The 13,417-nt window shown below is 33.6% G+C and overlaps 1 protein-coding gene across 8 annotated transcripts in view; it reads right to left on the reverse strand.

Annotated features, from left to right (window-relative positions):
* Positions 1–13,417, reverse strand: part of LOC150099873 (protein hu-li tai shao-like) — a 542,656-nt gene that overhangs the window by 502,677 nt on the left and 26,562 nt on the right. For all 8 annotated transcript variants that reach the window (XM_090404245.1, XM_090404248.1, XM_090404250.1 and 5 more), the window contains exon 2: positions 2,739–2,839. The gene's annotated coding sequence lies outside the window, so the exon portion shown is untranslated. The remainder of the gene's footprint in view (positions 1–2,738; positions 2,840–13,417) is intronic.

A 13,417-nucleotide genomic window follows, 5' to 3' on the forward strand; every position in this document is an offset into this window, starting at 1 on the left:
TTTAATACTGAGTTAAGATTAACATTACCTTTAGTGTAAAATAAACTTTATTGTGAAATAACATGCAAGGCCAGACCAACATAATCTGTGTAAACGTAAGCTCAAAGTTCGGGGGGGACAAAGCAGACAGTTGCCCCAAGCGGTCTCGTGCTCGCGGAACGTGCTTAGAAGCAGCGGGAGACGATCGAACAATATGACGTCATGCACTCGTAACGGCAAATTCTAGTTGCCGTGTGAACGGCCAAAGTTATGCCGATGGCCGTTAGGGAGGAAGTATAAAAGGGTTAGAAACCCCTTCCCTCCCTCTCTTGTTTCTTAGTTTTCACCTCATGACGATCGAAGCTCTGTGGTGCGAGGTCCATTGCTGGCATATGATTGGACAGTTTTCGGCGGGAAGTCTAATCCCGAGATACTGCAGCAGGCTATGCCGCATGGAACGTACGTGTCCGGAAAGATGTAACAAAAGAGGTCATATAGAAGATCACGTTAGCATATTGATGATTGGAAGTCTAAATTGTGCTATAGAAACAAGGCAGTGAAGGAGTTTAGTGCAACAAAGGAACGGAACCGTCGTGAATAGATAATTTGTTATTTTATCTTGTGTGTACTCCATGGAATTAGTGTTATGTAAACTTAAAAACAAAAGACTCAGAGAGATTTCTTAGAAAGGACTATAGGAATGAGAGTTATTGTGTAGAAGATTATGAGTGGAATAAGTAAAATACAAGTTTGAAAATTGAGTATGTCTAAAATATGTTTAAGAGGATTTGATCCAAGGAGTGATTGTTGACAGATTCCAAAAATTTAAGATTATGGTGTGAGATTTATGCTTTGTGTATGGTAGTTAAGTTAAGTTGATAAAAATTTAATGTGCTTTTCTGTGGAAAGTGTTGGAGTTATCAGAATCGATACATTCTTTAACTAGGTTTGAATGAAACCTTTTATTTTGTATTATTAGTAGTATGTACATTTTGTTAAATAAACCTTGCTATTCTTTAACCTACTTTGTCTCTTTATGGAATTCGATGCACCACTTGTAAAATTAGTTACGAATCTGGGCGGGAAATTTATAGAAAATAATATACGGTCACGATTGCATATCTCATGTTATCTTTGTTCACTTCTTAATTAACATTCTAATTAATCTAATAGTTCTAAGTGGCGCAGCTTCAATAAATAAATTTTCTTAGGACAAAACGAGAAGTTGGTAACGAAGGGTCCGTTACATAGGTTTTGGCTCGACCCTAGGGCTATTCCTTTGTGACCCAGAGATACAACGTGCCTCACATAGGCAAGGCTTTAAGGAAACACATAAAATATATGATTAAAAGGAAATGGGACACAACACTGTGATGAGTAATTCGACTCTATGGAGATCAGATAATAAAAGAATAAAAGAATGTTGCAACAGACAGGTTTCTAATCCCATACACCTTGGGCGTTTCTGAATCTACTGGCAGAATCCTAAAAAATGGATTCTGCTAATAAAAGAACGACTGCACATTATGCTCTTTGACTGGAAAAGAAGAGATATTGTCATGATGAGTTAGCAAGGTTTTTTTTTCTCTCATAATCTGTATAGTCTTCATCCCACATACAGGCAAATCAGCTCTAGTACACATGCAATTTATAAAAAATACCATTAAGGATAATGGAGGTTTAGGTAGTGTGGATGATGGTTTGTGGAGAATGGAGTGCCCTTCTGTGAAAAGTCCTTGAAGGTGTCACCTAATAAATATCGACATTTTCCAATCAATAAAATTTCTGATCTCTTACCAACCATAAAACACATATTTCTGCCTCTGTCTCTAAGCAATGTTTACCAGATATTTATCAGAGGCTGTCTCTCTTTGAACAGCTTGTTCTACACTGATGATATATAACAGTGGTATAAAGTATTTGTTTGTTAATTTTCAATAATAATATGTAACATGTTTCACTCAAGATGAACTGTTGATACCATTCTCTATATGCAAAATGTTCAATTACAAGATAACGAACATGACTCAAATCAGTTGATTGATTAAATAAAATAAGCCAACAATACATTGTAAAAATCTCAAAAAAAGAAAGAAATCAAAAATCATAGAACATTTGAAAGTTATTTAGGCTGAGAAGTTAGATGAAAAAATAAATTTCAAAAAATCTGATCATTGAATAAAAAAAAAATAAAATAAGACAAGAAACCCAGCTTAAAAATTTATGAAATAATGGCAACAATTATCAAGCAATATTATATGGTTCAAGAATATAAACTATTAAAAATAAACATCAAAGTAAAATACAGGCAGAAGAAATGATATTAAAATCAATTAAAGGATGTACAAAAGTAGATCATATAAAATAAAGATATTAAAAGAAAATATAAATAAAACAGATCAATGAAAATATAGAAAAAAATTAGAATATAAAATGGAAAGATACTGCCTGAAGAAGTGGCTAAATATAGACTAAGAGAGAGACCAATTGCAAGACAAAGACCAATGAAACTGGAACAAGATATCTAACCACTGATGAGAAGAACATGGAAAAAAGAGATTTGGGGCTAGATATAAAGTGGAATCTTTAGTTTTATAAATGTCTTCCATTCAATTTCTGTAAGGATTATAGGCTTCCAATGAAAAATTAGAAAATGCCGAGCTCAGTATTTTGAGACCTTGCAATTTCAGCTGCCAAACATTTTAGTTACTAAAGTTACTAATATGCTTATGTTCAAATATACAAAAGTAAAACCTCACCTAGTCTGTGCTCTAAATTACAGGCTACTTGCTGGTGCTACTGCATATGCACAAGATGAATCTTTCTCCTAGGTATGGTTGGAATCATCATTTGAATAAACCTACAAGTAAAAAATTTTCATTACAAGAGCAGGATATAAACAGGAATTATATGTAACACTAAAATTCTCTTGTCTAAACATAATTGGAGGCTGCAGAACTTATGTTCAAACTTACTTGTATGGCTACAAGTATCTTTGACTCTTCTGCTACTGAAGAAGGTTCAGACGTGATTCAATGTTGTTTACCATCATATCCACTCCTCACCTCCCCCTCCCATTTGTCCAGCCTGTTAGATGTCTTAGCGTGAAGTTTGTGTGTGTACTCGAGTTGACTAAATATAAGAAAAATAGTCAGAGCACTTAGTTAAGTGTGGGATAAAATTGATATAAATCTATTAGTAATGAATTTCTTCAACTTTAATAATTAACCAGGTTTGACTCTTACTTTTTTTTTATTCATTAAAATTGAATGTTTCTCTGACATGTTTCACTGTCAGCCATGTTTCATATATGGCTGACTGCATCTTCAGGAAGATGCTGTCAGCCAAGACCTAAACAAAAAATGCAAAATGATTCTCAACAATGGTTATTTTTATAAATTGAGAAATACTGGATTGATAGTTTAACCACATGTATCATTAGGCACATCATGCATTGTTGTGCAAGCTCTGTGTGTGTGATTGCTGGCATAGAAGAGGTTGTGAATGTTATATATATTAATTCGGTGTTTCTCAAACTTCAGATATCCGCGTAACCCCTTCTTAAATTTTGATTATTACCAAGTATCCCTCTTATCAAAATAATAATAAATGAATAAAGTATATTTCATTGTAAATGACTATTTTATTTGAATTTCTATGTTCTTATAAAAAAAAAAAAATAAGATTTATTTTTAATAGAACAAAATTTGGAATAAGTTCCTCTTCATTTCCCATCCATGAAAATCCACATTTCAAGTAATTCATATCACACTTAAGATTTTTCATCTTCTTCCTAGTTGGTTCTCTAGAGATATCAGACAACACACCCTTATCAATTTCATTTGATTCAGATATAATATCAATGTTTTCTTGTTGCTTACAGCTACTTGTATTTGCTATATTGCTCTCTTTTGTGCATTTTTAAATCCAGTCTTTACCCACTGAACAATACTTAAGGATTTGAAAGCTAAAAAAATTATTATATATTTACTCGAATATAACCTCACTTTTTATCCAAAATTAAAGCTAAAAAATCATGGTGCAAGATATATGCGGGGATTTTCGGAAACTAAAGTTTTTAGAAAAAATCTGAAAATTGTGTGCTCACCAAAAGCTCCTATTCGCTCTCGCTACTTTTGGCATCGAGAACAGTTTCCTTGTGTGCATCGTCAGTCATCTACCCAAATATCTTCATCTTATTTCCCATTATTTCAAGCAAAAATTGGCAGTAATTTACAATACTTGAGATATGTAATGAACAATCCTTCACAAATGACTAGTGAGAAGTAAAAGAGCACAAAACAGACAGCAGTGGTAGGCCAGTAGAGATAGAGCAGCTATGAAGAAGTGCATATGATTGGTGCGGTATTAACAAAAGATCACGTGAACCAAAGACAAAGGCAAGCCTACAGTTGAGTTGAAAGCTAATTCTCAACAGAAAACTTTATAAAGTGTTAACTAGTTTGAAAGTTGTTCTGATGTTGACCGATTTTAATAACTGTTATTTTTCTTGATGTAGTGCCAATGTAAAGCGGTAGGGAGACTGTGCCTTTGTAACTAATTTCTGGGTTATGGGATGGTTTATTACAAGTTACCAAAGAAATTATTTGAGTAGCCTTTCTAGAATAAATGGTTAAATAAGTTTTAAAGTTCTTTTAATTTCATCATTTTTGAGTAATTTAAATAAAAAATGCTATTTAAGGTTTGGATGATACCCAATGTTTGTTGAGGGAAAGATTGCATGTAAATATCTGTATGAGTATGTTTCCTGTAAATTTCTAATGTTAATTCTCCAGTTATGTTTTTGTTGGCAAGGATATCTAGGAATGGCAACTATTCAAGAAACATACAAAATCTTCAAGGTCTTTCTAAGTGTACTGTTGTGTCCCTATCTCTAATATAATTACTCTTTTAGTCTTTTATTCAAATTCTCGTGATACCTTTCTCAGGTATCACGTGGTACCCCTGTATAACAATGGAATTGTCCCAGGATCGAGCCAATACCAGAGTATCTGAGATCAACCTCTCATAAAACACTAAGAAATTTATTTTTTCGCTGCGCCACTTAGCACTTTTAGATTAAATAATAATATCAATCAAGAGGCGATCTCTAGATAGTGTTTAAGTGATACCTTGACCTTTGCAGACATGGCCAAAATCTCTTCCTTCTAATTTCCCGCATAGGTTTATGTTAGTTTTTATAAGCGATGCATCGGATTCCAAAATCATAGATAGACTTAATTGTATTCAAAAGCAAGGTTTATTAGATACTATAATTATATACATACAGTACATGTAAACTTAAATCTCAATCTAAGAGAGTTCCTGACAGTCAGGTTAACATTAAAACATTCCAATATCACAAGGATATTCAGACTGACTACTGTTAATTTTTTCAGTATAAATCTTATCAACATTAAAACACCTAAATTATCCATAACAATCTCAATAATTCTTTTCTAATTCAGTTTCAATCAAACCACTCAAAATAGCATCTATCTTTTACAAGCTTGTCATTAATAGCAATTCTTTACTCTGAACTTTATCAGAACCTCTTTAAACATAACATAATTCGATCACAGTAGGAGACAGTAAATATACGGTAATTTTCTCAGGATCACTACAGTTCAGTTCTATATAATATTATTAGTGTTCCTTCCTTAGATTCACAGCATGGTACAAATCCTTCCATTCATAGTTAACAAATACTATAAAGCCTACTTATCTATCTTGAACTGCATCACATTAAGAGGTCCTCAGGAATCTGTCTCTCCTTAATCGAAATATCCATGGGTTCCTATCTGACTTTCTGTTGGCAGCCGGACTTACTCTTTCCGCAGAGATATGACCTTGACCTTCTAGTTCCGGCGATGCCTCTATCAAAACCCTCCGGAGTGGAGGCGCTGCCACCCTTCACCCGCTCACGACACTAACACCAGGAGATCAGGAATAAAAAAGCCTCATGTAGGAGGGGGGGTGCTTGACCCTTATATTTCGCCTTGGTTCCCGGCAATTCTCGCCCACTGCGATGTCCACCTAGTGCTGTCACGTAGGTCAACGTTATAGCATCCAGCCTTCTCCGCTACGTTTTTCGTACACTGTCAGCACGTGAATGCCTGGGGCAAACCACTCCCCTCGTGTTACTGCTTCCTGACCTTTGGACTTGCATCCCCCCTTACAATTTGTGCAAATCATTCTATAACTTCTAGTACTTATTGCTCTAACAAAATGTTAAATGTTTACACTTCCACTATTATTTATACTAACTAGTGAGTGGTCCCTTGTTAAAATATTATATAAATAACTATTTGTTTTCTTTTATTTTGAAATATTTGATATATCTACAAAGCAGTACTGTATTTTAATACCTAGAGACGAGCATGTTATAATGTTTCTTATTGTGTGTTCGCTCTATTATACAATGGTAAGATGAAATACCTTATGTTCCAACTTATCAAGGTATAACAGTACTTCCATATAATAAGGATATCATCAACATATCTCCACCAGGTTTTAGGGTTTAAAGGTCATCTGTGCTATAGCTTCCTCAAATTTTTCCATATATAAATTAGCGATGGGGGGGGGGGGGGAACAGAGGTGAGCCTATTGCTAGTAAAATCTTCCTTCCCAAGTAAAGGATTAGAGGCAATGATGGAAGAGATGAACAATGTCAGGAGGAAATAGGTCTGCAGGATAAAAATAAGTTTTTTTTTATAATCTCTTCACTTCTCTAAGTTGTCATTTCACTTGCGTAAAAGTGAAGTAAAATCGAAGGAGCAAAACAGCACCTGGTACTCTTCAGTTTGAAAGAGGTATACTTGAAGTTATTTTAAAGTTTAATGGAATAAATACAGCACATAAATAATTAAACATGTTTAATCACTGAAAACAATTATAACACTCATGTAAAATACTTTATTAGTATAGAATTTTTGCCTAAGTATCATAAGCATCGTCCATACAAGATCACAAAATGGCAATTAAATATTAATATACAATTCTAAAAAATGCCACTTGTGTAATAACTAAAAATGGTAAGTAAATTTCCTAACTTTTTTTTTTTTAAATAAAATTTCAGATCTTCATTTGGGCACTTCAAATATTATGATTAGTTTGGATGTATCCTTGTTTACTAATGTTTCTTTATCTGACAGCATTGAATTACTTCAAGATTTGCTTTCAGATATAGTTAAACTATTGGATTTTGTATTACATTCTGGTTATTTCTCTTTTAAAAAGCAGTTATATCAACAAATCGAAGGAACAGCCATTGGCAATCTATTTCTCCTGCTATTGCCAACTTCTTCATGGAACACCTTTCTTTTCCTATGTGTATACTCCAGATGATGACCTTAATGTGAAGGTCGAAACATCCAGTGTTTATTTTGGGTTATATTAAATTAAAGTTTTACTCTAAGATGATATTTGTTTCCATAATTTTCATGATGTATTTCATAGAACACTTTGAATAACATATTTTTGATAACATTTCACCATGACCTACTCAATGGTTCAGATATGTGGATGATATTTTTGCAATTTGGAATGACTTCCTGAGTTACAGCAGTTTCTTTCTAAATTCACTGCACTTCATCCCAGGATCCAATTCACCTTAAAAGAATTAAATAAGCAGTTAGCCTTATTAGATCTTTTAATTTTTTGTTAACCAGATGGTAGCATGAATTTTTTAGTTTTTCAGAAGAAGATTACAGGTCATTAGTCCATGCTGAATCTCATTACCATCCCAATGAAGAGGCTGGAATTATTAAAATATTAGCATATCATACCTATTCTTTGTTCTTCAGACACTGTTACAGAAAGAATTATGATATTAATTCCACCTTTTCATCTAATGGTTTTAAGGATTCTTTCATCAAAAAAGATTTTAACAGTTATGGTATCTCTACCTCTTCAAATACTGAAGAAGTAACTCGTTCCCATCCCTTATGTGCAAAGCATTAGTGAATGCATAGCAACGTTTTAAAACCATTGAATATTTTTGTTGCCTTTCTCCCCATCAGAAAAATCTCCATATTTCTTGATTCTCCTAAGGATAACCTACCACCTCTCTTAATTATCCAGATTACTTGCTGTTGTGGATTATCTTATTTTGAAGAAAAGGAAGATGTGCTTTTATTTGGATAGAAGAAAAAGTCTTATTAAATACCATGACCTGAACACTCTGGACTTGCAAAGCAAGCTATCAACACTAAACAGAGTTCATGGAACAAGACAAGAGGTTCTTCATAAATGTAGTTTCCTCATAGAACAGCTTTATAAAGAAACATGTGCAACTCTATTTCACTGTCCTAACTTAAACAGATCCGATGGTCTACGTCTATCCCCCTTTGTGGAAGATAGTACTTCTTAAATCAGCAAATCTTTCTTAACTTTATATGGTCTAAATAAATAATTTTTTTATTTTTTTTTAAATAAGAACTTTACTATCTTGCATTAGCTACTTAGGTGGCACTTTACAATTGTCTGATGTTTAATTGCCATTTTGTGATGTTATACTGATGATGCCTATGATACTAGGCAAAAATTCTATGCTAATAAAGTATTTCATGCGGTTTTTCCTTTGGTACTATAATTCTTTTCAATATGCTAACTGACAGTATTTTGTTATTAAAACATTTAATGACCGTTTAATCATCTCTGGAACATCAACAGATAAACATGAAAAAATAAAATATAAATTTGAAAAACTTTTTTTTAGAATTAGCAACAAATTTAAAAATCGAAGCTAAAGAAAAGGATAAACTCTTGGTAGGGGAAATAATGATGTGGTTTAAGCGTGGCAAAACACAAGTATACAACACACTTAAACAAAAGGATAAAATAATGAATGAGTGGCTGCAAGGAAACGGTCGAATGAAGAGGAACGCAAAAGGTAACCGGCAATGAAATAGTGTGGGAGTGGTTCACAAATGAAAGATCAAAAATCATTCATATAACTGGTCCAAAGTGAAGCTTTCGCAGTAGCCAAATCTCTTGAAAATGATCAGTTTAAGGCATCTGCAGGATGGTTGGATAGTTTTAAGAAGAGGCACAATATTGTGTGGAACAAAGTCTGTGGGAAATCTAAAGATGTGGATGAAAGTGTAGTGAGCGAGTGGAAACCAAAACTTTTTACCATATGAACCTAAAAACATTTACAATGCAGACAAAATAGGATTGTTTTTTCGGGCATTACCAACAAAATCACCTGCACTTAAGAGAGAAAAGTGTACTGGGGCAAAATGTGCAAAGAAAGATTTACAGTGTTATTGTGTGGGAATATGGTGGGAGAAAACCCTCTCGTGAATGGAAAAGCAGCAAAAACCAAGATGTTTCAGGAACCTGAAAATTAATAATTTACCAGTGATTTGGAGAAACAATAAAAAAGCTTGGATGACTGCAACTACAAGGAAAGAGTGGTTAAATGACTTTAATGCAAAAATGAAGGAGGAAGATAGAAATGTTATTCTTTTTCTTGACAATGCTATCTGCCACCGAAAAGTTAACACTTTCAATGTAAAAATCGCATGGTTCCCAGAAAATGCAACAAGTGTTGCATTGGATATGGGTGTTATTTACATATTCAAATTGCACTTCAGACAATTTCTAATGCAATTTTGATTTCGAATGGAGATGGAGCCGATAGCTCTCACGCATTAGCAAGGTCTGTATCGGTTCTGGATGCTATGAACTGGATCAGGTTGGCAGTGAAGAAAATTAAAGCAGAAACAGTAAAATTGTTTTACTAAAGCTGGGTTTCGGGAAAGCGATGTAGCAGATAATTTGGAGGAGGCGAGTGAAAACATTGCTGCAATATCCAATCTCTGCCAAGGAAAAGAACTTTGTTTGTAGTGATGATCATCTAGCCACACATTACAGTTTTGAATCTGCTACAGCTCTACTAGCGGTAAGAAACACACAAAACTAAGATGTGAAGGAGAAGAAGCAGCCGGAGAACAGGATATTTCAATGAAAATTCATCCACATGCTGTTTTAAGGATACTTGTGACATAAGACTGAGTGATATATGCACGTAAACACAAGAAAGATATTTAATCAACCAAATATTTCAGTCTGCAAATAGCAGACCATCCTCATTCGTATTACAAGAACAGTTTTAAATAACACAAGCTAGAATACTAACAATAGATCATTAAAAATAGAACATGCTGCATGATGTTATATCACTAAGTATGAAATGGAATATTTTCAAGTAGACATGATTTAAAAAATAAAAAAAAATAAAAATAAAAAAAATTAATGAGTAATCTTGATTAGACTTTCCCAGATTTTTGATATATATAGTCATTACGATTTAGGTTGGGAGAATGGAGCAAGACCTCTACGCTTTCCTTGAACAAACGTTCAAACCTATAACGGGATCTATGCAAGAGGTGAGTCCTGGACCAAAAGATGCTGTGGTCAGTTTCAATCCAGTGTTAAGCCAATCCAGACTTTTCAGGTTTGTTGTGAAGAATGGAGGATTGATATTCTTGGATTCTTTTTTTCAAGAGAACGTCCAGTCTGTCCAAAATAGGACAGATCACAGTTGCAAGGAATTTGATAAACTCCAGGAAGAGATAGAGTTGAGCGTTTGTCTTTAGGAGAAGGAAAATGAGAAGACAATTTGTTAATAAGAGCATACGTAGCTGTTAAATCATATTTCTTTAAAATACTTGTGATAGGTTCTGAAATACCGGAGATATAAGGAATAGGCACTCAACGTATTGAAACTTTGTTTTATGGAGGATAAGAATTGAGGAGATGTTGAGTACTTTATTCAGAAAAGCCATTAAGTTTCTTGTGTTGTTGGATAGTAGAAAGTTCTTTCTGTAGATAATCAAAAGTAGAACAATTAGTTTTGGCTCTTCTGATGAGGCATTTTATAATTCCTGTTTTTTGACATGGATGATGGGCTGATTCTTTAAGAATATAACCTGTGAATGTTGGTTTCCTGTATACTGTAGTTGTAAGAGTATTTGAAGGAGAAAGTCTAAAAAAAGCCAACTGGTTGTTTTCTTCTATTTCCATAGTAAACTTTATACGATGATGCAAGGAATTGATACTGTTTAAAAAAGAAGGTAAACAGTTTTTGCTATGTGGCCAAATAGTAAAGATGTCATCTATATATCTTACCCAAACAGATGGTTGAGGGAAAAATAGATGAGAAGAGGACTTCCAATGGCCGTTCCTTCTACTTGGCTGTAAAATTTATTTTGACATACGAAATATCCAGAATGTATTATGGAATCTAATAGTTTTGTCTTCAGGAAAGATGTCAGCAAGTAATTTTAAAGTTTCCTTGAGAGGTACATTGGTATATAAAGATTCTATATCAAAGCTAACCATAAGATCTGTAGGTTGTAATGAGACATTTAATTTTTTTAAGAAATCTGAGGAGTTTTTTAAAAAAGAATTAGAGTTGCCAATGTAAGATTTCAATAATTTAGCTAGATATTTGACTATACGGTAAGTAGGAGAATCAATACAATCTACTATAGGACGAAGAGGAAAGTCAATCTTGTGTATTTTACGAAGACCATAAAATCTAGGAGGTCTTGCAAAATGAGTTTAAGTCTTTCAATTGTGTCTTTATCTAAACTGATGACTTCATCTAAGAGAGAATTTAATTTCTTAAGTTGTCTGTTGGTTGGATTATAATCAATTTCTTGATATGTGGAGCGATCTGGAAGCAGTTTTCTTCTGTAATTTGCTGAGTCCATAACTACTGCTGCTTTTCCCTTGTCAGCTTTGGTGATAATGAGGTGATTATTTTTTCTCAAGGACTGTAAAGATTTCATTTCAGAAGGAGATATGTTGGAAGGAGGAAGTTTGGCCTGAAGTAGAGAAGAAGCGACTTCTAGGCAAAGAGCATTAGCTTTATCATTCCAGGACTCACCTCTTGCATAGATCCCATTATAGGTTTGAATGTTTGTTCAAGGAAAGTGTAGCGGCCTTGCTCCATCATCCCAACCTAAATCGTAATGACTGTATATCTATATGAAAAATCTGGGAAAGTCTAATCAGGATTACTCATTAATTTTTTTTTTTTTCAATCATGTCTCTACTTCAAAATATTCCGTTTCATACTTAGTGATATAACATCACATGGCATGTTCTATTTTTAATGATCTATTATTAGTATTCTAGCTTGTGTTATTTAAAACTGTTCTTGTAATACCACTGAGGATGGTCTGCTATTTCCAGACCGAAATATTTGATTAATTAAATATATCTTTCTTGTGTTTACGTGCATATATCATTCAGTCTTATGTCACAAGTATCCTTAAAACAGCAAATTCTTATCCTTCACGAGGAAAATGCTACCAAAATAACCGGTAAATTAGGAAAACTTCCAGTTATACAAGGTAGGTTACGAGCAAAGATCAATTTCTTAAAAAAATGCTGCAACAACAAGATTCCCAATTTTGCTAAGATAAAATCTCCTGGAGCTCATAATATTTACTGGAACACCAGTTTATCTCTAATCCGTAACCAACTTAAAGCTGCTAAATGTGACCTTGCTATTCACAGTCATCATATTTCTGATCGATGCACCTATATATTTCCACAAATTTGGATCCACATCTTTCTTACATAGTTCTAAATGTGGCTAAATGTTCTACTCAACGTGCTTATAATAAACTAAGTGAACATCTAAACTGCAAATATGAAGCTCTTTCGTCTAGACCAGCGCTTCCCAAACTGTGGGCCGTGGCCCCCTTGGGGGCCATAGGTTTTGTTGAGGGGGGCCGTGAAATAATGAAAACAAATTTAAAATGTTTTAAGACTAAGTATATTTTTTTTTATTTTAAAAGAAAAGTATTTAACTTTTATTATTTCTTTTTTGTTATTTTTTTATATTTTAATGGAAAAATTCACACATTAGTGTTGGTTCACAAACTTTGCTTCCTGCGTATTTCGGCACTTAACGAATATTAGTAAATATTGCTTATTCATATGTTTCATTTCAAAGCAGTGGTTAATTGTATTTACTTCGAATGTTCTCCAGGGAAGTTCTAAATCTTCCTGTCCCTTTCATAACGCGTTCGTAATCAGGGACTGTTGATATTGACTTTATGTACATATCAAAACTAGTTTTATATTATCACTGTCATCTGAGCTAGTTTTCTGTTACCAATGAAAGTTTCGCATATACTTCACACATGAAAAAAAGCTTAAACAATTTCATGTGGGGAGATAGTAACTCGCTTGCAGTGGTAAACAACATGCCCTCCCTAAGAGCCACTATACTGCAGAGGCAATAAAAACAAGTACTTTTATTATGCCAGTGAATAAGGTATGAGGAGTCTGTGTAATATTTCTCAACAAATAGTGCAATTACAGACAACTGGGATAAAAACACACTAATTAATGAATCGCATGTCTCCTCATACAGAAACTATGCTGTATAGACTAAAACAAAACCATATGTTGC

The sequence above is a fragment of the Typopeltis vanoorti genome, chromosome 14, assembly GCF_054136105.1.
Source record: "Typopeltis vanoorti isolate ZY-2024b chromosome 14, IOZ_Tvanoo_1.0, whole genome shotgun sequence".
In the NCBI taxonomy this organism is placed as follows: Eukaryota; Metazoa; Arthropoda; class Arachnida; order Uropygi; family Thelyphonidae; genus Typopeltis; species Typopeltis vanoorti.